Source organism: Ascaphus truei, chromosome 3 (assembly GCF_040206685.1).
Source record: "Ascaphus truei isolate aAscTru1 chromosome 3, aAscTru1.hap1, whole genome shotgun sequence".
Taxonomy (NCBI): domain Eukaryota; kingdom Metazoa; phylum Chordata; class Amphibia; order Anura; family Ascaphidae; genus Ascaphus; species Ascaphus truei.
The window spans coordinates 272,195,577-272,221,557 of record NC_134485.1 but is presented as its reverse complement, the minus strand read 5'-3'; the positions used below and the strand labels follow the sequence as shown (position 1 = coordinate 272,221,557).

The 25,981-nt window shown below is 43.2% G+C and overlaps 1 protein-coding gene across 3 annotated transcripts in view; it reads left to right on the top strand.

Moving 5' to 3' along the window:
* The first annotated feature begins 2,581 nt into the window (after positions 1 to 2,581).
* The window catches only part of FARP1 (FERM, ARH/RhoGEF and pleckstrin domain protein 1), a 232,135-nt gene continuing 208,735 nt past the window's right edge, over positions 2,582 to 25,981 (top strand). Inside the window, exons 1-2 of one of the 3 annotated variants that reach the window (XM_075590819.1) lie at positions 2,582 to 2,911; positions 13,266 to 13,316. The gene's annotated coding sequence lies outside the window, so the exon portion shown is untranslated. The remainder of the gene's footprint in view (positions 2,912 to 13,265; positions 13,317 to 25,981) is intronic. The other 2 variants (XM_075590818.1, XM_075590822.1) reach the window with 2 other exon arrangements.

The following is a 25,981-nucleotide window of genomic DNA, read 5'->3' as shown; positions in this document are numbered from 1 at the left end:
GCGTGACGGTGTCTTCGAGGTCAAATGACAGATGCCGGGCCTCCCAGTCTACCGTATTAAAAACACGGATGGCCGGGTAAGGGTCTGGCACCGTAACCACCTTCTCCCTATTCCACAAGTGGGAGACGATGAACCAGAGATACCGGCTACACCACTGGACGGTGAGCCAGAACAATCCAACGCTAGCCAAGAGACTGTAAATAAAACTATCTCTGAGATCACCCATGAGCATGCAGATGGTGCCGAGACCGTTAATGAGACCATAGAGGATCCTATGGAGGGACCCTCTCAAAGGGGATCTCAAAGTCACAGAGCACCTCCCGAAAGAGCTGCAGGTATAGGGCCCCGACGCACAACGCCTGCAAGGGTGGCCCCAACGAACCAACCTCTGGACCCAAGAAGCCCATGCTTCATTCCAAACAGAGACTATTTAGAGACATTTATGCCCTCAATGGGAGAGGCTGAGCATCAGGACTTTGTGCAATACTCTCCAAAGAGAGTTGAAGGGCTCAGACATAGCCAAAGAGTTAGGCATCCTCCCAATCGGATGACCTATGATACAATTGGGGCACCCCACTTTGAGGCTCCGCAGGTGTCTCGGGCTAAGATACACTCTATCATAGTTATGTTTACGCAAATGTATAATCTCATGTAGAGTATTATTATGTGTTAAGTTCTAAATATTTAATGCATTTTTTATTGTGTAAATATTGTTATGTACGCTGTTCCCAAGCGGGAACGTTGGGGTTTCACCAGGGGGAGAATATAGCAGGATCTTTCCCCGGTCCCCTCTCTTACCTCCGCTACAGCGGGGGACCTTGCTGGCAGGGGGGGGGGGGAGTGTGTGTGTTTGTGTGTGTGGGAGGGGAAAGTGTGTGTGTGGGGGGGGAAAGTGTGTATGTAGGGGGCGTGTGTGTATCAATGGCTGTGTGTGTTTGTATCAGTGGCTGTGTGTGTGTATCAGTGGCTGTGTGTGGCTGTGTGTGTATCTGTGGCTGGGTGTGTGTATCTGTGGCTGTGTGTGTGTATTAGTGGCTGTGTGTGTATCAGTGGCTATGTGTGTGTGTGTCTGTGCAGGCCAGCAGTTACTTTGTGGGTGTCTGTGCATAGTCAGTGTCTTTGTTGGTCTGTCTGTGTGAGTGTCTGTAGGTCAGTGGCTGTGTGCGTCTGTGCAGGTCAGAGAGAGAATGGGGGGAGAGAGAATGGAGTGGGGGAGAGGGAGATGGGCGGGGAGAAAGAGAAGAGGGGATTGAGAGAATAGGGGTGGGGAGGGAAGGGAGAGAGAATGGGGGAGGGTGAGAGAAAATGGGGGGGAAGTAGAGAGAGAATGAGGGACAGGGCCACCAACAGGGGGGTCTACCGGGGTTGGAGTCAGTCACCCACCCACGTGCCAGTCAGTCAACCACGCTGTCAACCACTCCCTCTCTCTCCCACCCTCTCTCTTACTCACTCACTCTGTCTCTCTCTGTCTCCCTCTCTCTGTCTCCCTCTCTCTGTCACCCTCTCTCTGTCACTATCTCTCTGTCATCCTCTCTTCCTCTCTCTCTCTCTCTGTCACCCTCTCTCTGTCACCCTCACCCACTCTCTCTGTTTTATCTTAACTGCCCTATACCTACACCGAAATAACCTATTCTGCTTTCTTCCAGATCTGACTCAAGTCTCACACGGGAGACCTCGGAAGACAGGTAGGGAACACCTCCCCTCCAGTATAGTACCTTGAGGGACTGCGGATCAGGTAAGATCCCAGGCGGTAGCGAAAAAGGTAGAAGGCGGTCACAGCAAAAAAGTCTAGTTCAGGAACAGGTTGACTTAAAATCAGCTTTAATAGTACATGCTGTACATCTCAGAAGGGGCGCTCTGACGCGTTTCGTCCCTCTCCGGGACTTTATCAAAGAGTAAGATCCCAGGCGGGATTGCTGCTTTGGAAATTGTTAAGAAGGGGCATCCTGACACTGGTTAATGGGTTCAGAAGTCATTCACATCTGGCATTTTTTTGTTTTGTTTGGATAGTGAGGTCAACACACACACACACACACACACACACACACACACACACACACACACACACACACACACACACACACACACACACACACACACACACACACACACACACACACACCCTTTTCGAAATAAACCTACGTTTCTATGAAAATTTAAGTTTTTATTTTTTTGCGGCCCACATAAACTTAAACCTTGTTTATTTGGCCCGTGTTAGCCTTTGAGTTTGACATGCTTGCTGTACATACATACACACACATACATACACGCCACTGCTTAATTAAAATATAATCTCTTTAGGGCACCCATTCCTTTTATAGCTCCCAACAATCACAAGCAATCAGTGCCACATCACAGGTCTTCATAACGGAGCACAGCACAGGGCTATAATAAAACATGGGTGTGTGTAATTTTGTTCTGTGTGTGTATGTAGTGGTGTGTGTGTGCATCAGTCAATGCGGACACTGGAGGGCGCTGTGCACTCTTCCCATCCAGCACACGTCTCTCCTCCCAGGGCATGAAGGGGAGGGGGAGGCGGCTGCTCGGACTGGCTAGAAGAGGGCAGGAGGAGGAGAAAGCGGGTTCTGCTGTAGCTCGGCTCATCTTCCCGCTCCTTGGTCAGGAGGCAGTAGTGCCTGTCTACACCCCTCCTCCTCCTCCAGGGATCACAGGCACCCATTGCATGTAAATCCTGTTTGCAAAAGGCAGTGCTATTCCGACAATGGCGATCAAGCAGCAGATCCCCTCCTCCTGCCTCCCCTGCTCCCCCATCCTTTAATGGCAGCAAGCCCCCCAGCAGCAGTAATAATAATACAGAAGCAGCAAATCCAGCGACGCAGGGAAGGAGAGCGAGAGCTGCCACACACCGCCTGAGACACACACACACAGCACAGGGATCCTGCATTGAGAGGTAAGGGAGCCCACAGCACAAAGAGGAACCGGCTGCCAGAGGAGAGGCCAGCAGCAGCAGGACAATGTGTCCCTCAGAGCCCACGCGTGGATGTGTCTGATCACAGGGCATCAGGGCAATATGCAAGAGTGGGAGGGGGCAGCAGAACAGAGCAAGGGATTAAGAACGGGACAGGGAGAGTGCAGATCCGGCGGGGGGGGGGGGGGGGGGGAAGTGGAGAGGTGGCACAGGTCAGATTGAAGGAAAGGGCACGGGGGCAAGGAGCCAAAAGATTAAATTGTAGGAGTAACAAAGGGTGTCGTTGAGAGGCATGCCTGCAGATTGAAGCTGGGTGTACATCTGCAGGATAATGAAGCAGAGGGATGTGATGGGACCAGGGTTGTGGGTTTATAGAAGGAGCAGGGAATATTAGGGAGGTAGATTAAATTGGAGAGGGGGGGCTGACAAAGGGAAAGGGGGGGGGGGCAATGGGCAAAATTGCTATATATGGGGACATGGTATGTGGGGATGGCATGAAAGGAAATAGTTAACATCCAGAAGGTGGGTATGTCCTAATGCCCCAAACATCCTGATTTACCTGGGACAGTTCCAGTAGAAAGGTGCAAATAGACCAGGGATTCCTGTAGGAGTATACAAGGTTTAAATGCTATTAAAATAACCCAACCCAGTTTTTTCCCCCCTAAATAATGGCTCGTCTAAGTCTTTCCAGAAATGTAGTTGCATACTCCAGGGTTGGGGTTCAAGCGAGTGTGGAGGTGGTTGTCCTAAATCATATGCATAAATATTAAACTAACACAGTCTAACACAGAGAGTTTCTGATCTCTGCTCTTCTTTGCAAAGGTACCTGGGAAACCCGATGTGAGAGAGTGACGCTTTTTAATCCGATTATTTCCCATCCTTACAAGCCTCTGTACGAACTGCGAAAATGTATTTAAGTAGCTATTATGGTCACAATAAAATCACATACAGACACACTCTTTAGCTACGACCATGTATTTTTATCTTGTTATTGAGGTGCCCTAGAAAATTTTTTGTGTGACACTGCGGGGTTTAGGTTGCCTTTAGTACATTTCCCCTCTTATAACGGTTGTCCTTCAGTGCACTATACTTAGTGATGGTAACTGAGGAGCTTACATTGTTCTTAGCAACTAATAAATGATGCTTGAAAGTTATTTAATATTCAAGACTGCTCTGGAGAGAAATTCCACCTGTGGTATTGTTAGTGTGTGTGTGTGTGTCTGTGGTTTTCATTGAGAGATTCTCCCATGAGGTGGGGCATTAGGAGTTGGATTACCGGTGTCATCACACAGTGGGTGATCTCACAGTCATTTGCTCCTTATCTGTCACTTGTTATGCACTACCATGTGCTTGTTTGAAGCATCTGGGCAGACTATTCGCTGCTCTAACCACTTTGCTGCAAAGAAACCCCCAATTAATGCATTGTGTGCTCCTCTAGCCGTGAATGGGTAGATCTAAAATTTACTTTTGCCCATCAGCAAAACCCCAATTCTTGCCACTATTCTTTATGAAACAGCCCATATAGGGTGTCCTGGTCCTTACTCCAGGTATGAGGTGATCATAAATGCCCCCATAAGGCTACAGCCCCTGTGGTCACTGCTGCACGCGCGCCTGGCGGCGCGTGCATGGGTGAAAGCTGGGGTCTATTGTTGAGCAATGGGATGCGTTGGGGCGTTGGGTGGGTGCGGCTGTGGGGCGCGACCCGACAATGATGGTCTACAATACCTGCACTCCTATTGGTCCCATAGAGGGCTGTGGTGTGTGGCATGCACACAGCGTAGCGCAAGCCGCACTGGCCACTGTGGACCTGGCCTTAGTTGTAGGGCTACAGAGAGCAGGATTCTCCAGTCGGTAGTTTTCAGGCCTTTTATCTGAAAATACCTGTAAAGGCCTGTATTCAAGATGCAGCAAATTAAATGCTACTGCTTATTTGGCGATTGAAATTGGCACAGTTAATGGTATTACTGCTTATTAATAGATGTGCCACAATTTCCCTGAGTCTTTGTGCTCTTTGTCCTCTGGGCTGGTGAGACTCAATATAAATTAAGTAGCCGGTGTGTGTGTTTCTCTCCCACCCCCCCCCCCCCACCCCCCTTCCCCCCAAAGGAAGGCGAAATCACACATCCCCTCATCTGGAACGATTTACTAGGATCTGGGCTGCTTACATTCAAGCAGTTTAATGATCCATTTATGAAAATGGTGTAAAGAGAACTGCTGAGCCCCTTTTCATGTAAACTGATTCAGTTCATTTTGTAGGTTTTCTATTTTTTTTTATGCTTGACAACAATTTCTACATTTTTACAGAAAGGAGGAAAAATTCTTATGCAAGATTTGTGTGGTCCAGTGGTGTTGTTTTATAAAATGTTTTACCAGGAAGTAAATACATTGAGACTTACCTCTCGTTTTCACGTATGTCCTGAGCACAGCGTTATGATAACAATACATTGTTACATTAAATGAACAGGGTTATACATTATACAGTATATAAAGACATTGCTTGAACAGTTACAGATAATATATGTTATGAGTGTATGTAACAGTTACAGACCAGATTAAAATGTGAGAGCTTTAGTTTTGAAAGAATTTAGACTGGAGGGGGTTTTGAGAGACTCTGGTAGATTGTTCCAGTTGTAAGGTGCACGGTAACAGGAGCGGCCGGATACTTTGTTCAACCTTGGGACTGTGAAGTACATAGTACATCAGTTTTTTAATTTTTTCATGTATCAATGGTTTCCAACGTGTGTGTTCTTTTATTATTTTTTTTGGAAAAATACACAACACCCAGCTGTTCCATTTAACAAGCATTTGCTTGTATGTATTCCCGGTCTGTTTATTTCTTGTTTCGTATCTCCACAGAAACATGTATTGTAGATTTTTTAATTGTTGCAATTTGTGCTAGTTAAAAAGTCATAGCCATAGGAGGTGGTAACAATGATGCAGATGTTGGGCATTTTTAAATCTAAAAGGTTGCCCTACAAAATATGTTCTAAATCAATACTTTATCGTTGTTTTTTTCTTTTCTTCAGTGAAGTACCTGATTAGGAGGGCAAATTAGTAGTGTAGATTATGAAACATTTTATTAAATTGCACACATTGCACTTGGTAGGGCTCAAATCTCTTTTTATTTTAAGAGAATACAAGTAGCAATTTGTGGGAAAGCGTTGGTGAATCAGCTCTGTGTGTGGTGTAATTCACAAGCAATCCCTTTTAGGACCAGAGGCTGGATTTGTTCAACCGCTTAGATGCCAGAAAGAACAGCAATACATTGCAAAGCATTGCTGTTCCCCGTGACAGCAAAGATAGTAATAGGAGCTTAAATGTGGGTGTTCGGTATTTTTCAGTTACTTTGCAAACATGCTGATCTGTAACTTCGGAGGCTATTGACTTCTTTTGGTATGATGTTACTAATGCCTTTGCTAGCAGAGGGCAATCTGGTGGTTACCTCACTGGCAGGAAAGGCATTAAGCAATCCATGCCCCTTCCCAAAAGCGTTCCCTTGTGATATAAAAAGTACAAGGCCACCAGAATGGAGCATGTAGAGTTGCTCCTTGCATTCAATCATGGGTGTCTATGGCAGTATTCATGTTTACATTGGACAGACCGTTTGAGAATGCAGTGTGTCCAATTTGGCCACCATCCTGCAGTCCCAAATGTAAACTATCCTTGTAAAAACTCCAGGGTAACACCCTAGAACAAATTTAAAAAGTGTTCAGCATGATGTTTTCTAATGTGGGTGTACTTATGTTATAATTTTAAATATGTTGTTTGAAGCTATGTCAGATCTGACTAATAGCCCAGTCTAAACAATAATTCTTCAGTTCAACTAAATGTCCCTAGACATCCGAGTAAAAAGTCGCTGCTTCTGCATCCTTTCACAGACTAGTATTGTGTTCCTTGAAGATGAGGTGAGCCATGACCTCCATGGGAACATAATGTGGAAGCATCTAGTTTAAAAAGGCACTCGCACAAAAGAAAAGGAAGAAGAAAAAAGAAGATGGGAACAGAGCAGAGAATTTTCATTAAAATCCACTTTTTTTGTGTGTCTGGCGATTTTTACTCCGTCCTTCACTCGAGACAGCCAGTCCACTACTGGAAATGGGCATTCTGCAATGCAAAGCAGTAATGAATTTAACATCGCTCTTTCTAGCAGACCCACAAATACATTTTCTCGAGCCAATAATTATCAATATTGAGCCCCCATATCTTATTCAAATTCACCTGTCTCCTCTGCAAACATTAACAGCTACTCAGTATTGCTAGAATACTTTTTGTTTCAGGCTGGTTAAAGGGTTTTTTCAACCTTGATCTAAAATTCAGCATTCACAGCAATACACTGCATTCTCGTATTATATACTGTATGCTAGTGCACAGTTTTGGCACAATTCACATGTTCTGAACATACAAATATGTGGCTGCAAGTTGTCATCTTGTCGCTGACTTGTTTGTATTACTGTGTGTTGATGTACCAAATGGGATTGTAAAGTATTGACAAACCCGGGTTAGAGAACACTGTCCGTTACTTAGATAAAAACACATCACATGACAGCACCTCATGCATCTCAAAACCGCTGTACACTTTGCCCAATGCAAGTGCACGTCTCTGCTTAACAAAGACAAACTTTTGCAACTTTTTTAAAAGATGTAAAATACTACAGATTTTGTTCCTGCTTCTGTAAACACCAGCTCATCAGCTCATTGTGTAACTTTTTGCTTTAAAGCAGCAGATCAAGCAATAGCCTACGTGGTTTTTTGTTTTTAATCCGTTCTGTACTATGAGATAATACTTGTAGCATTTTTTAAAAACAAATTCTGAATGACATGTTTAATGTATTATAATGTAACACGCATTTTTTGTTTCTATAGCAACCATTTACAAAATCACTCCCCCCTTAGCTAGTGACTGCCTGGTCACATGATCTTCCCCACAGAACTTTGCATCTTTAGTCCTCTTCTGCTGCACTGCCATTTAGTGAACCCCCAACCGGAATCTTCGCCGATCGCTGGATCACACGAGAACGGATCGATAGGCAACTTAGCTAATTACTTATCATTGTGTAGATTTTTTTTCCCCTGTGTGGAGCGGTTTAAAACCGTGCCTGATAGAGTAGCCTTGTGTGCTGTCGGCCCAGAGTGTGGTCTGTGAGACTTAGTTGTTGCATTTAGATTACAGTATTGGAGAAGGGCTTCAATGACCAAGTCCCTTACCTTACCTCACTGTTAAAAGCCCTTTAGTGTAGTGTCGGACCAAGATATATCATCTGTCCACTTTTACGATATTACCAGCCAGTTTAAAAGAAGTAAATAGTAGATAAGCGTATATTGTTTACGGAGGCCTGAGTAGAATGAATAGCTTCTCGTTGTGCGGTTTGCTAATCTCCATGTGCCCAGGGCATATTCTTTTAGAGCATTTCTCAAAGTTTTCGAGGTTTTTGGCTGAGACGAAGTGATCTGTGATTATGCTTCCGTGTGGTCTAGATCGGTGCTCTCCAAACTTTTCAGTACGAGGGACACATCGTATATTCTACACATTTTCGCGGGTCAAAGAAAAAAAGTATTCTCATTTTGATATATTTTATAAATAAATGAATATGTTTTTATTTGGATCTTTTTGGGGTAATCAGCATTATATGATTCAGAACAAAAGAGAAATGTGACAATTACAAATAAAGGATGCCGTGCTTACACCGGGAAATTATATATAATAAGCAAAAATATATATATTTAAAGTTGCTACGGACCGGATAAAATCTTGCGGGGGACCTGATGTGGCCCCCATGCCGTAGTTTGGAGACCCCTGGTCTAGATAAAAAGGAAGGGTTGATCTTGGGAAAATTCCTACACCTGCTTTCTTATGATGTGCTGAGGACGAATATGTGGGGGAAGGTTTTATACTTTACTCTCCTAAAATATTCTCTGTTTATGTGTGTCTTGTATTATGTAGGTTGGCCAGCCTCCTTATCATTGGGGAGTTCAGTCCTTTAACATTCAGAGATACCACAGATTTGTGTTTCCAGACATAGAATTAGGAATAATGAGATTTAGTTTGAAATATAGAAATGTAACAGCAAATTTATCTCGTAATAGGATGGTTGCTGGGTAACTTATAATTGCAGAATTTTACCCAGCAGCTACAATGGGTAGAGGGGGTGGAAATATGCGAAATAAGCAAACTTATAGGGGAGTAAACTGAAGGGGGAGAGAGGTCCACGAACATGTCGGGGCTACGACTGCTCTTTAGTATCGATGGGCAACATTTTGTGGTGGATTTGGATCTATTTCTGAATGGTTGGAACCTTTTTATTCCGCGAATATCCACAAGTCACTCTCCACAAGGCCAATCCACAACTTCAGGTTTTTTTTATTTTTCATGGACGGAGCAATTCCGTTTCTGGCAGAATTTTTAACAATCGTAACACTGATGGTAAAAAATAATCCGTTTTCGGATTGTTAAAAAAGAAGGGGTGGAGAGAGAGAGACCTTTCTAATTTTATTGGCAGTCACTAGTTGTTTATATATACATCCCCTCAAACATGTGAAGTAAAATTAGGGAGACATGCCTCTGCTTAAAAAGAAGCACCCCTGAGGAACCCGGCTGTGATATATGCTAATGGAATATTTGGGGTTGAGGATCGCCGTTCCATGACGTAAAATTAGCATGGAGTGGTTGTATCTGCCGTTAGCCGGTGTATGTGTGAGCGGAGCCTTTGCATCAGGCGGCCATTTCGGAGCTCGCTGCGCATGTGCCTCTCCGATCTAAAGTTATTCAAAACTACTTTTACTTATCTTTTTTATGAAATCAATCACCAAGATGTAACCCCATCGAGCCTCACTACCACTAGTTTAATGCAGTGTTCTTTTTCATATTACTACAGACTTGGGGCCTCTGCAACACGCATGGCATATCCTTTTACTGGGGCACATGGTTTCAGTTAGTACTTTTTTGTAAAGGCTTACAAAGATGGGTTTTTATGAGGTATTAGAAAGAGAGTGTGTGTGATCTCGCCATAACTCATTGCTTTATTTGGTAAAACTGTATATTAAGTTTCATTGCACTCTTCAGCATCAAGTGGAATGAAGCACAGGTCAAATTCCAGAGCGGTGTTACCGTTTGATCATGTTACTGTCCAGCAGATACATTTGGTCGGATTTCATTATTTAAAATCCTCCCAGACTGTGATAATCTTGGCCAAAGTTGAAATGAGTGACTTCTGGCTCACAGCTAGACAATGCAGCAGCTCTCATAATACTACACATAAGGCTTAATGTTCTGGGTATTTGAATTAAAATAGGCTGACTCGCAGAGACATTGGGAAATAGATGTTCCAATCCTAGTAACTCCCTTTTATGCATTATGAGGGTGGGTGTGAATTATGTTGTAATGCCGTGTTTACTTTTGCTTGGGTAGTCACAAACCAGTTGCACCCCTGTAAATATATGGAGACTTGATATTATAGTCGTGACTTTGTAGGCTTGTTGTGCTTAGGATTGTATAACTTCTTACTTTAACCTCTGGGCACTTTGTAGGGTACAAAATGTCTTTTATTGCGAACAGTCAAAGTGGATTCTTCTTGTGAAGAAGTGAGAGGTGAGGCCGGTGCCGAGGAGCGGCTAGTGGTGTGACCGGGGGGAGGGGGGTTGGGGGAGAGGTGAGGCCGGCGCCGAGGAGCGGCTAGTGGTGTGACCGGGGGGAGGGGGGTTGGGGGTTGGGGAGAGGTGAGGCCGGTGCCGAGGAGCGGCTAGTGGTGTGACCGGGGGGAGGGGGGTTGGGGGTTGGGGGTGGGGGAGAGGTGAGGCCGGTGCCGAGGAGCGGCTAGTGGTGTGACCGGGGGGAGGGGGGTTGGGGGTGGAGGAGAGGTGAGGCCGGTGCCGAGGAGCGGCTAGTGGTGTGACCGGGGGGAGGGGGGTTGGGGGTTGGGGGTGGGGGAGAGGTGAGGCCGGTGCCGAGGAGCGGCTAGTGGTGTGACCGGGGGGAGGGGGGTTGGGGGAGAGGTGAGGCCGGCGCCGAGGAGCGGCTAGTGGTGTGACCGGGGGGAGGGGGGTTGGGGGAGAGGTGAGGCCGGCGCCGAGGAGCGGCTAGTGGTGTGACCGGGGGGAGGGGGGTTGGGGGTTGGGGGTGGGTGAGAGGTGAGGCCTGCGGCGGAGGTGTATGGGTGTGGGGGGAGAGGTGAGTGTGGATTCGCTAAGTTGTTCTCGCAATGTGAGGGGTGGGGTGAGGGGGCGGGTGGTGCGTCTGTGGCCAATGACACAGGGGGAACACAAGGGGAAGACATACACACACAAACATTATTTGAGACTTATAGATATAGACTTCCTTAAAGTAAAATGTTGACTTTATCGTTTTCTTTTATCCAAATACAAGCTGGTTGTTGATTAACCGTTCCATACTGTTGACCTGTTTGCTCCCACTGCTGTGGTGATCTCATCGTCAAAATCTTCGTGGAAGAGTGGCAGGTCTTACGCAACACACTTTAATAACTCTCTGCAAAAGATTAAATAAAGCAAGTACAATATCTTTCAATTCTAGAGTGATCATATCTACAAATACAATCAATCAAGTTGTTTAATAATGCTTATAAAAAATAAGATATCGATTTATTAGGCTTATGCTAAACATGTCTCTGACATTGGTTCAAGTTTAATGCATGCCAACTAAGAAGCATGTATGCTAGCAGTGCCTAACTAACCCCATCACTAACCTGTGGATAGTAAATTACGTTGTGAAAAGGAATTCTTGCTATATGCTGGGACAAGAAATAATGATTGACGACTGCTGTTTGCTAAACTGATTCAGCTGTTAGACTTGCCAAACTGGCTTGACCTAATCTGACAGGGGCTGAGGGGCTTTCTCTTTTCTTGTGGCAGTGGCGCATCCAATCATTTTGAAGTTGAGATTATGCACAAACATTTGGCATTCCCACGCAGTGGTGACACTGTGAATGGGCGTTATAAGTGTGTGTATGTATACATACAGAGCCTGTAAACTTCAGTTATAGCTCACTGCTTGCTCTTTAAGGTCTGAATTAAAATGTTCTTATTAATATTTCAAAATTCATTGGATGAATAGAGAATAAGGTCACAAGATAGTGGTACTGCGCCTTACTTAATAGTTTGCAAAGAGGGTGTGTAGTCGTGTTGGTCCTTTCTTCCATGTAGTTATAGAGGAGGGAGAGGGAGTAGGTGGTATGATACTTCTTATTGGACCAACAAGTAGTTGATATATTACAAGCTTTTAAACTTCTCGGGGTCCTTCATTGAGTAAAGACCCCGAGAGGTTTGAAAGCTTGTAAAATATCAACTACTTGTTGGTCCAATAAAAGGTATCACACCCCCTACTCCCTCTCCCTCCTTTGTTGCTACTTAACAGTTTGTGAACATGGTTAGCTGAAACATATTGGATAGGTTGTATTTTGTTAAATTACTCTTCTTTTTTTTAGTTGTGTGATATAACTATGTTGAGCAGGATCTGCCCTTTTTCACTAAAAACCCGCCCTTTCCTCCGCCTGCTCTCTCTTCTAATTTGTCATCTGACAGGCATGGGGCAGGTTAATGGTATAGGGAACACTTGATTGACACTATTTGCTTTAAAGATTAATACATTTATTGAAGTTGGCTAATCTCATTAAGTTGTTTACAAAATATACCTGTGTGAGTTAAGAGGGACTGCCCCTTTGACCCTATATTTTTAGGCTTCTAAATCCAGGTTTTGTTTTTTGTGAGCATCTTGCATTCCGGGGTGAAACATACAACTTTCAAGCTTTTGGATGCATGTCTTCAGGGAAGTGGATTTGATGCAGTGAACTTAAATTCCACTGAAGACCCCGGCATGCCCTTGAAGTTGTTAGTGTTGGAGTGATTAAAGTTTGTGTGGGGAAAAAGGTGCCGGGACCTGAAGGAAAGAAAATAATTTATATCTGTACTATAATAAATCCAGTCTTAATTAAGGGAATGTGACAGGAAAAAAAGCACAGCTCCCCATACCATTCAGTATACAGCACAATTCCTAATAATTTCATAATCGCTGTATGCAGTTTTTTGTTGCGTTCTTGAGAAAACTAAGTAACACTGTTTCTGTGAGTCTCCTGGCAAAAATAGATCCAGTTAAAGCTTACTGTAGCTGTAATGGGTCATATTATTTCAGTGTAAACACAGTGGTGTGAAGCAGGAATTATTTAAACATCGCTTCCTCTTTGGCTGAGTAATGAATTTAGGTTGTTTTATTCCAGTGGCTCTTTCTGTTTCAAAGTAAAAAAATAAAAATATTGGTGAAATTTGATTTCATAGACTAGTACAGTACGTAGGTGAGTGATTTATCATACTTGATTTTTTTTTCTTGCAGAAAGTAAATCCATACGGATTGCAAATTGCTTCCATTACTGAGCAGTCAGAGGTGAGAGTTGCACTCATATTGGAGTTATTTATTATGTATTTTTCACATTGAAGTTGACTATTTATTGGACTTGCCAATAAAGCAGATCGTGCTAGAGTGAGGGGGGCCTCGCATGTGAATGTCCAGCTACCTCCAAGTATGAAGAAAAAAGTCCTCTGAATTATTGTAATACTCTTGAAGTTGCTGCATCCAAGAGAGAATAGCAAGAGACACATCTTGCTGCAATTATATGAAAGGTCCATCATGCGATGCATCATGGAGCTGTCACATAATCCAAGCAAGATCGGGTGTTCTGAGTGTTCTCATAGAATAATCTGCCATATTTTATATTCATAGCTTTATTATAATACTTTTAAATCATGCTTTAAATAATGCTATTTATAGTATACTAGCTTCTTTGTAGGAGGGTTCTTATTTCTACCTGAAACGTTCTTTTCTTTACTATATGCTCAGAAATAATGCACTCTGATTTGGCATTTAACCTGGTCATTTTCTTGTTCGGATGTTTTGTTATTTGTAAAATGTTAGAATGTTGGAAAACCAAGCGTTTATCAAATACTGAAGGCTCTTTGCAAGAACTTCATTGACTACAAGGTCAAGAACTGTGTTTAGGCTTTCAACAGACTGGTACATATTTAACCACTTAAGTGCGAGTAGGACATGTAAACATGAGTTTACAAAGGGACATTGCTGAGAGCTATTTGAATGTATGCAAAATATCTGCTATTTGCACTCTGAAAAACCGTTGAGTCTTTTTTTTTTTTCTAGCCAACCAACTTCTATCTGATGTTGAGGGTAACTCCGCCTAGTCTTGTGGATGAAATGGTGTATATATTCATATAGAAGTCTTGTGTATGATCTGTCCAGCTTTAACCCAATTAGGTGATTTCATCAATGAATAGAATGACTGTATCCCCCTGGCAGGCCTCCTCCTGCAGTGATGTCATTAATCCAGGAGGAATAGATTTCTATAATTTTTTTTATATACACTGTAATATATACGCCGAGAGCCAAGAAATGGCACCAAGGTGTGAGAAAAAGCTGTTAAGGATTAGAATGATTTTACACGTAATGCTACAGTGTTCTGCCACAGAAGACTGCATGATGGTTGTGTTTACTATGCTACAAATTACATATTGTGCTCAATTGTTTTTGTAATTCTATTTCCTTGTTCTTCATTATGATTAGTTTAAAAAGAAAACCATGAAAAAGAGTATTTATTCCTGTGTTTATAGAAGACCTGTAAAACATACTGGACACCTAACAAGCTCCTATTAACCCCCAAAATACCCACAACATATATATAAGCATATGAGTGTCAGAGGAGTGCTACTGAGCATGGCAATATGCATTAAAACCAGAGACATAACATAAAACACAGACAAAGCTCAGTTTTTAGCACATCTAGTGAGACTCATACACGGTACAGTGCCTAAATATATATGGATAAATATCTAATGAGTAAATGGTCTTTTAGTTTGACATTTTTGGCCAAAATTGTTGTAAGCCCCTGAGCCAACGCCAAGGCAGACCACATATCAGGGGTCCCTAACGCTAATATAAATTCTTAATAACCTGTTTAATAACAGGAAGAATGATTTATAGTAAATCTGTCAATATTAGCTGCAAAGTTCTGTCTGACTGAAGCTTTTATTAACCTGTACATTACCAGGAAAAGCACTCTGTATTAGAGATGTCACAGCCAAACTGCAAGCAGGCAAGTTCCCCTGAGTGGAAGATGCTATGGAGTGAGCCCATAACCATTTAAATGTGGGAGGGGGTGAGCTTAAATTAAGTAGGAGGTTGCCAACCTCCAATCAGCCATGACTAGCTGGACAAGAATTGTAAAACATACTGGACACCTAACAAGCTCCTATTAACCCCCAAAATACCCACAACATATATATAAGCATATGAGTGTCAGAGGAGTGCTACTGAGCATGGCAATATGCATTAAAACCAGAGACATAACATAAAACACAGACAAAGCTCAGTTTTTAGCACATCTAGTGAGACTCATACACGGTACAGTGCCTAAATATATATGGATAAATATCTAATGAGTAAATGGTCTTTTAGTTTGACATTTTTGGCCAAAATTGTTGTAAGCCCCTGAGCCAACGCCAAGGCAGACCACATATCAGGGGTCCCTAACGCTAATATAAATTCTTAATAACCTGTTTAATAACAGGAAGAATGATTTATAGTAAATCTGTCAATATTAGCTGCAAAGTTCTGTCTGACTGAAGCTTTTATTAACCTGTACATTACCAGGAAAAGCACTCTGTATTAGAGATGTCACAGCCAAACTGCAAGCAGGCAAGTGGAAGATGCTATGGAGTGATTGGATACCCAGACAGATTTACTATAAATCATTCTTCCTGTTATTAAACAGGTTATTAAGAATTTATATTAGCGTTAGGGACCCCTGATATGTGGTCTGCCTTGGCGTTGGCTCAGGGGCTTACAACAATTTTGGCCAAAAATGTCAAACTAAAAGACCATTTACTCATTAGATATTTATCCATATATATTTAGGCACTGTACCGTGTATGAGTCTCACTAGATGTGCTAAAAACTGAGCTTTGTCTGTGTTTTATGTTATGTCTCTGGTTTTAATGCATATTGCCATGCTCAGTAGCACTCCTCTGACACTCATATGCTTATATATATGTTGTGGGTATTTTGGGGGTTAATAGGAGCTTGTTAGGTGTCCAGTATGTTTTACAATTCTTGTCCAGCTAGTCATGGCTGATTGGAGGTTGACAACCTCCTACTTAATTTAAGCTCACCCCCTCCCACATTTAAATGGTTATGGGCTCACTCCATAGCATCTTCCACTCAGGGGAACTTGCCTGCTTGCAGTTTGGCTGTGACATCTCTAATACAGAGTGCTTTTCCTGGTAATGTACAGGTTAATAAAAGCTTCAGTCAGACAGAACTTTGCAGCTAATATTGACAGATTTACTATAAATCATTCTTCCTGCTATTAAACAGGTTATTAAGAATTTATATTAGCGTTAGGGACCCCTGATATGTGGTCTGCCTTGGCGTTGGCTCAGGGGCTTACAACAATTTTGGCCAAAAATGTCAAACTAAAAGACCATTTACTCATTAGATATTTATCCATATATATTTAGGCACTGTACCGTGTATGAGTCTCACTAGATGTGCTAAAAACTGAGCTTTGTCTGTGTTTTATGTTATGTCTCTGGTTTTAATTTATAGAAGACCTATTAGATTTGGAATGACATTATTCCCTGTGTAGCCGAGCCCCTTATCTCCGGTGCGGGGAGGGGAGGCTGCAGGTTAGTCGTAGCCGCGGCTGTCCCGGCATGCATGAGGCCGCCATCTTAAGTATTGCGCATGCGCAGAGTGCCGTGCACATGCGCATTGAAGTTAATTTCAGTGGCCATCTTAGGAGACGGCTCCGCAAGGGGAGATATATTCCAGGATCCTAAGGGGCAAATACAGTCAGGAGGAGATACAGTTTGGCGTGACGAGATCGCTCGCTCAGTCTTGACAGGGATCGCAAGGAGGAAGGTAGTGTCCGGTTGCCAGTGGCTCCCAGACTAGGCCAGACTTCCCCACAGGTCCCAGTTAGGCCCGGAGCCACAGTAGTTATAGGGAAGGCCCCAGATAGGGACGCTCCCCATACCGTTGCACGAGACTGTTGCTTCGCTGGTAGACGTAGCCACGCAGTGATCTGCTGTTTGGGACCCGACCACAGGCCACCCTAAAGACTTTAAGGGAGACACTCCAAGCTGGAGCTCCCGGTAAGGAGAGAAGGGATTTGGTAGACCCCGTGTCGTGGGATCACGTTGTGGTTCTGCCGATTCAGGATTTACCATCTACACTGGTCTGGCCTGAGACCAGGAAGGTACCCACGTGCACCAACGACTCCACACAGGAGTAGCACTACTCCACACACGTTCTTTGGGTGGGTCTTGTCTGTCGACACCAGGGTGGTTAGTTGCCCAGGCACCCTCAGTACTTTGGGGGAACCCCACCAAGGTGGTGAACATTGTGTTGGGTCAGTGTATTGTGGGGACGTTGTGTTGGGGATAATACTGTTATTATTAGTGTGTTGGTAAACAGTTATATTATACATGTGTGTGTGTGTGTGTGTGTGTGTATTACTTATCCTTGTATTAGTACCTGTGAGGGGTTATCCCGCTATGTTGGGATCCCTCATCAGGTGGAGGAGTTGTACCAAGAAGGGCTAGATCTCACCCTTGGCTCCCAGCGGCGGGGGCTTAGGCCTTCTGTGAGCCACAGTTAAAGTCAGCACACGTAGTTCCCTAGTAACGGGAAAGGAGGCTACACCGGCATTATGCATTACCCGTGCATATTGGACATGTGTGTGTGTATATATTGTATATATTGTGGGATTCTCTGACATGTAGTCCCGCGGCTGCATGTGCGGAGCTAACCTAAGATGGCTGCCACACTCCTTCACTCTGCGCATGCGCGCCTTGCCACTCTGCGCATGCGCGTCTCACAAAATGGCCGACCCCACCTCCAGATCGCGCGTAGCTCCGTGGAACCACTAAACGGCTCCCCCGCACCGGAGGCAGGGTAGGGGGACTCGGCTACACAGGTAATCAAGGAAATCGGCTACGTTAAACAGAGGGGTGATTGCCAGCCTTCACGGAAGATTAACGACTGAATGCCGTGTGGAATACAGCAGCCTTGACTAAAACCTGGTCCGAGAAATGATCGGATAACGGCCGCTGCATCTGTACAACTTAAATACATCTGTGTTCTCAGGAGGAACCCTCTTCTTCTTCTTTTTTTTTTTTTTTTTTTTTTTTTCTTTCATTCTGTCCAATCCATTTACCAAGATTATTTTAGTAATATACATCCCCATCTATAAACCTTCTTCTGTTGTTGATCTTTTTCTTCTTAAGATCTCCCTAGTGAATATCACCCTCAGACAAAGACTTCACTGTAATTATGTGCAGTACATTTTGCAGAGGAAGCCGCTGGGAGTTGTGTTTATAATCGCAGTCGATTTTCCGCGAAATCTTAATTACATACAAATTAAATTAACCACTCCTGCAGGCTTGCTCGGCCAGGTGAGGAAACGGCCGCTGGGTTTTTTTCCGAGTACGACCAACAGACCAGCCTCTGTGAAATGTTTCAGCTCCTTTTGGATTTGTCAACCCACTTTGACATTTTTCTCTTGCTCTCAGAGCTTTGCTGACGTGAGTCGTCATGGCAACTTGGCTTAAGTTCTAGCAGCGCACCCGCTGTCAGTGATATAATGCCCTGCTCAGTGATGCTACCTGATAGTTCATGACTTGTTTTTCTGCCCCTGCATACTAATACTGCCCGTTCCTTTTATTTTCTACTGTGAACTTCCTGGCTGCCTGTCTCTGTAAACTTTCCCACAACAGGGAGCTTTAGGTTACTGCACCGTTTATCTGTTTGAATGTACGCTCGGGGCTTTGACTGTGTGATAAGGAATAGGAAATAGAATTTGGCCTAGATACAGTGAAGTCCTTCTTAGCAAGCTATGTAGGTAGCTCTCTAATTTGAGTGAAGAAGCCCCATGGTTCCTTGTCACAAAGAGTTGACATTTAATTTGTGATACCTGAAGCCCACGGATCGTGAATGAGACATGATGAAAGTCACAAATTCTGCCATTTGATTCTTTGACCAGATTCACCCACTTCAAAGACTGTGCGGTTACCACGTTAATGTTTGATATCTTTTGATCCCAGCAATCATGACCGGAAACTCCATAGATCTATAAGCTACTAGGGTGCATGTGGTACAATGTTTGTTAGCATAATGAAACGTGAACAGTGGAAGGAACTTGATTTCCTCTGGGACTCCATTTGGTGTGATTTTCCTATGTTATGTGTTCAGCACGCGCTCCATCTCTCCCCTTACCTTTATTGGTTCTTAAAGGATAAGGCTAAGGGTACACCCCTCCCCCCCAAAAAAAACACCCATTTTGAGACCCCCAAGATTCAATTTGTAATTCCTTTTTTTTTTTTTTTTTTAATTGAATGCATCCAAATCTTTGCTATTGGCATGGTTGGTTTTATTTAGGAAAGTCAATGAGACTGTTAAATTATGTACCAAAGGTTGTGTTATGGTCGACTACGTCACGTGGAACTGCACCTTCAGCAATTTAATGGAGTGGCATCATAGTATGTTTTTGTACATTTCCTCTTCAGTCGTTGGCAGAATGTGTTCATGGCATTTGTTTACTTTTATCAGGACATTTTGAGTGCTACTTTGCTAAAACGTAACTGATAAATGGCTATGTCAATTTTTGTGCAAGAAGTATTCTGTGAAGAGATCTACGGGGATATGTAGTGTCTTTCACAAGAAGTGCACACACCTGTGCGGAGGGATTGCAGCAGAGATTTCGGTGACACAACCTCGAGTCTGCTCCATAATATTGTTTCCGTTTGGAATATTTTTAAAGTAAAGCCGTGCCCATATTCTATTTTACACTAGGTACATTGTTTTTTGTATCCTATTCACATTTCTTTCTTTTTTTTTTCTTCTGCCAGACTGAAAGACCTCTGCCTCCTGTAAAAGAAACATTAGTGATGGATTCATGTGATTGAGTGTTTGTTTATTTTATGATTAGGGATTAAGAAGAGGAGAAATATAAAATTAAGGGGTTCATTTTATTTATTTTTTTAGAAAGGGCTTCTAAGTTTTAGTCCAGCTCTGACTTTGTTTCACGTAGTATTTTTGTGATCACTTTACGCTAATGCAATTAATTTATGTGCAATTGTAAATACAGTAAAAATTCACAAGCTATTAAAAGTCAAAATAGTGGCATTTTTGTGTCGTAGAAACAGGGTGATGAGATGACATACGTACAGAAGTGTGCATGAAGGATACACGTCTGTCAGTTACATGGAGCAGAAACCCTAGATTTAGCGTCATTTGTTTTTTGTTTTTCAAAGTCCAACAGTAAGTCAGCTGGTATAAATAGTAAGTAGCAAGAGATGCTTTGAGAAGTAGAATTGAAATGGTTACAGAAAATTAAATCACTGAGCTAAAATATTTGACTGATGAATCTTTAATTATAACTACTGTATCAATTTTCATACAAATATGTATTTTGTTGTATTGTATGGCATCTAAAGTGAAAAACTAATTTGCAACAATAAAAGAATGTATCCTGATAATACAAATATTTGAACGCTATATATCCCTATTACATAGTATTATCTGGTTCTATTGATATCATTATAGTAAGCACTTATTAGTGAAATTAATGCCAAGCTATTCTCCTTGACAATATTATTTTATAGTGAGATGTGTATAATTGGAAGTGTTCCATATGTTTGATCAATGCAAGATATCTCGCTCAACTTCGTAACATAAACATTATTTATCGTTCTTTTGGTGAAGACCCTCACCTTCATTAGGGGTACAAATGTGTAAAACACCTTATAGTCCTAACACTTTGTGACATAATTTCTGGCTAAAAAAAATCCACCCATAAGTCTCTTCCCTAATTCAATGAACATTATGCTGAAGCAGTGAGTAGGAGTCTATTCTTTCTCTGTTTTACAAAATGTCAACATTAATAAAACAATGACAAATGTGAAATTTCCTAAAGTAATAGAATATACAGCCCACAATTTCCCTTTTTAAACCCTGTTGAGTTTGTTAATAGAAGTAAAATGGATGTGATGCATGCGATTGGTACCACAGTGAGTTTTTCATATAGTTGCACTTGCACACAACCTCTTGAGAGGTCACCAGTTTCATTTAAAGATGTGTTCTTCGGTACACCCGCCGAAGGGATTTGTGAGGTTTCCTCAGCTTGGTGTCCTACATGCATCTTTAACTTCTTTCTCCCTCTTGTCCTTTGGTTTCTGCCCACACTACCGTGGTTGGTCACTGGGGCCCATATACACTAAATGGTGCTATGATTTAGCATGGCCTGACTCCCATTCCAATGAATGGGAGAAGATCTGCAAAATGTTGGCATCATGTAGTGAATATGGGCCTTGTTGGGCCGGTAAAGTGATCTGGGTCAACGCTGCTTTGGAGTGATTGCTCCCCACAATCTGTGGTTATCATGTTTTGGCACTGGGGTGAGCTCTTGGAGCTACGTGACTTACATCGGAAGGAACAAGGTGTGTTTCAAATACTGATGTTTCCATATTATAACTTCATATTTACTTCATGTTAGTTGGAAATATGAAATCAGACCAAATATTTAAATAACTTTCCAATGTCGCATTTTTTTCTTTCGTGGCATTTATGCTCTCTTGTATTTTGATGGTGTAGCTATTGTATTTTGACCATTTGTGTCAATAACTTAGCTGTGTAATTGGCCTCCATAACAAGTTTTAGTTGCCCTTTGCCTCTACATTGCTGGAGTGCCTCCAGCTCCTGATATATTCGATCATGTGATCTCTGTAGCAGTGATCACATGACCATCACCGCCCTCCAACTGACAGAAGTGGAAGAGGCAGCCTAAAATATCAGGATGCCGAGGAAACCTTAAACGTAGTTAAAATATATACAGGTACTATTGTATTTTTAACTGTTAATTATCTTGATTTAGCCATTTAAATATATCACAGCAATTTATTTTGTTCATTCCTATGTGGAAGTTCCTCTTTTTAGGAGGAAGGCCATTCGGTTGAAAATTCCCATGGACTTTGGGGATTTTCGTCTGAATACGGCCTGAACGGCTGTTTCAAGACTAGATAGAATAAGGCCCTTGTTCGTTTTTAAATTCAGAAATGCTGGAGTCAATACCAGATAAGAAGATTGGACTCTGTTACTCGAACAGTTTTAACTTTTAACAGTTTGACAATATGGGCAGTGGGTATTCAATGAAGAGATTTCTAGCCCGTAGTTAATTTTGACATCATTTTATTTATTGTCATGGCAACGTGACGCCTTTATGATGTCACAGCCATGATGACGGGACCCTGCATGAGGAGATTCCCCCCGCCGGAGAAGGCAATCGGTTTAATTGTTGTGGTGGAGAGCGCGGGGCTTGGTGCACAGGCACTGACTGCACCGCCATCACGCTGGCCCGGCGTATAAATATATATTTTGTTTAAATCTGGTTATGTTGATATCCTAATTGCTAGGATATTTTCCTGACTTTGAAATGCCTGTGTTCATCATTTTTGTTGCCAACCCATACGGCTTGCTTTGATCTTTCCTCTATGTATGCCCTTCTGTACAAGAGCATGCAATAGGTGGACCATATTCTGTAGTGTAGTGTGAGGGCGCTGATTGCACTGTGTAAACCGGCCGTTTAGTGTGAATGGGCCCCAGGAAATCACACACAAATGAGCCCTGCCCATTCGCCACTACAGGGCTTTTCCGCACCATAGAGCCCCTCTCTGGCAAGGTTAAAGCTCACGTCCTCCCCAACAGCTGCCACCCACTGGGCTATTTTATGAGCTTAGACTAGCCCCAGACACGGCAGGACCCTTTCGAGCCCCTCCTGAAGTGTCATGGTAAACAGATTTTAACTCTATTTCAGATAAATGGACCCATTCTGGGTGAAATAATCTATTTGCTGAATCGGATTTATCATCCAGCCCCCCTACCTGCAACATACATTTCCCAACTGCCTTGTTCATGTTCTTTTTTTGTTTGTTCCACTGCCCTAGCTCTATTGGCCCCTTCCACACCTTCTTGCGAACAATGTCTGACCACACCACTTATACCACTCCCCCAACGTACCTGGATCTGAGATAAATCATTCTTCATTGACCTAACTAAATCCAATGATGTCAGACCCAACATAGTTGCCCCCGAAGTGAATAATCAACACTTGGGGGCACCTCCTAACCTTCGCAAATACCAGCAGCTCTGGTAACCACTGATTCCACCGCAAACCTCGCCCTCTCCACCAGAAAATGTTTCCATGATTCCCACTCAAGCCAAAATTCCTCCCGTATATATAGAGAGACTGCAGCATGCATCTCTGTCCAATGAATAGAGGAATCTCGATGATCCAAACATCTGGGGGTGCAAAACCTAAAATATCAAAACGGAATCAACCCACTTAATTCATCGCCGGCCTAACATAACTTCAATACCGGTTAGTCTACCAACGCCCAATGCTTTGGATCACCTCCACTCCTAGGCCAGCCTGAGCTGCCTTGGTCGCTGCCCCTATGTGGAAGGAGTGAGTCCCGAACCGGGTACCGTCAATCCCCAAATGTTTAAATCATAATAGAAAACCCGCTGGTATTTAAATCTTTAATGGCTCAGCATCTTCAGGGATAGGAGGACGAACCTCCATGTTCACTCCTAGCCTCATTACCGGGCAGATCATCCTGTCTCGTAGTACCCTTAGAGAAACATAAGCATCCTAGCTGACCTGTTTTAGACTGGTGCACCAGGAGCCTGAGCGACACCGCCCCCCGCACCACACTCAACCGCGAGGCCGTCCACTTCTTTGTTGTGTAAACTAATTAGCATACATGCAATTCCTCAAAAAATGCCAACTATCTCCAGTAGTAGCGGAGTGACCAGCTTCCTGCTGCCCTGAAAAAAAGATTTGGTCTGATTAGTCTGCGCCCCTTACCCACATAAAAAAATTACACCCCCGCAAGTTTTCTCTCCAGCGAGCTGTCTGCTAACCCTTTTTCATTTAACGCAAGCACATACTTCAGGGGGGTGTCCACCTCAGATACCTCTAACCCAAATTCCCCTGCCATATCTCGGTATTCCTGCCAAACAGCCGCATAAGCGTCCCATGTACCAGGGTGACACTGAAGCCCTCGCTTAATCCATCACAGGACCGTCGGCAAATCCCACAACTCCGCCGGGCAGTGCAAGCTGACTGATTCCACCTCTGGCCCATCCTCCTAAACTCCGGTAATTGCATTCGGGATAAAGCATCGGCAACCCTGTTAGTCATCTCAGGTACATGCCTATCCCTAAAAGCTATGTATAATTTCAGGCAAGTTGGCACAAAGCTACGCAGTAAAGCCAACACGGGGGGAGTGGGACCAAAAATTATTAACGGTCTCAACCACCTGCATATTATATCGGTACAGAACACAAAGTCCCGTTTACCAAAACGTGAACCCCAAAGCGCTATCGCAACTACCAGTGGCAAAAATTCTAAGACTGTCAGGTTCTTTATTAAATTAGACTCGGTCCATGGATCCGTCCACTGCTGCGCACACCACGACCGCTTGAAATACGCCCCGAATCCCATTCATCCGGCCGTATCCCTAAAGAGCTGAAGCTCATTGTTGGATGTTGGCTGACCCCTCCACTGTGTCCTCCCATTGTAGCTTTTTATTTATAAAAAATGTTTTACCAGGAAGTAATACAATGAGAGTTACCTCTCGTTTTCAAGTTTGTCCTGGGCACATTCAGTTATAACAATACATGGTTACATTAAAAGAACAGAGGTTATACAGTCAATTCACATACATTTCATGGACAGATAGAGTTGGAAAATTGGATACAGGGGCTGGTGAGTTTCAGATTGAAATAGCGAAGCTTTAACATAAGTAAACGGCTCACACCCATTGGCTGCACCAAAGGTTGTCCGCCTTTGGGGCGACGCAGATGTACACTGAAGGGATTCAGATTGAATGCAGCTGCGAATTCAAAGTCCTTTGTCCTCTTGGCTCATTAACATTTGTCACGGGAGACCAGCTTTATTGTACACCTTTTTACCAGGATCATTCATTGAGCAAAACAGGTAATGAAATAAATTGTAGTTTATTCACAGAAATAGGCATACACACAGTGAAACACAGAATACAGACGAAAAGCACACATAGTGGGGTTCACAAACTAGACTGTTCTAGGTGCAGGGAACTCTAAAGAAGGGTTTTATCCTGACCAGGACTTAAATCCCCTGGTTCCCAAATCGGCACGAAGTTCCACACGCCACCGCTCCCTTCTCTTCTGAGAACTTGGGCTATTTTTTTTGACCGGGTGTTAGTACCAAACTCCTGAAACTAAAATCGGCTTGTAATCCCAGCCACGACCGCTACGTTCGATTATTAGAACTTTAAAACTTTAAAAACTTTTCGGCAGGCTTCTCAGGTTGAAAACTGAAGCCGGTGCTCTGCTATTAACGCAAGAGCATCTTTAAAAAGCCCGCCCGCACAAAGTTCATATATATCATTATATGATTGGAGAGGTGCTCTAGAGTGATAAGTACGGTTTCTTAAGTCTGTGATAGAGAATTAAAAGCACGCAGTGCACAATCCATTGGCAAGCATAAATGCACTAAATTCCAGTCGCCCAGTTTGCACCCCAGCAGATGGAAGCACTCCGGGTGTTAAATAAACTAAATGCAAACTTTGTTTGCCTACGCCAATAGCGTACTCCACCCGTACCTGCCCAGTAAGCTGCTGCCTGATAAAAAATTAGCATAACTTAGATAGTACAGCTGTTTATCATTACCGTCGTTTAGAGATGATCCCTCCAGATGAGACAGATGTTGAATTAACCGGAAGGATCCCACTTCTTTTTTAGGCATTATGCCCAATGGGGAAAACCATAGGCATGGAAATAAATGGGCCCGCCATCCTACCCAACTCGATCTCCCTCGCAATCTTTCCTCTTTCTTTGCCCTCCCTCTCCCTGACCGACCTTCAGTTCCTCACCTCCTAATCCCCTGTCCTTTTCTCAAACGGAATCCAAAATACCTCCCTAAAGTCTGTCTGTAAGAAGCG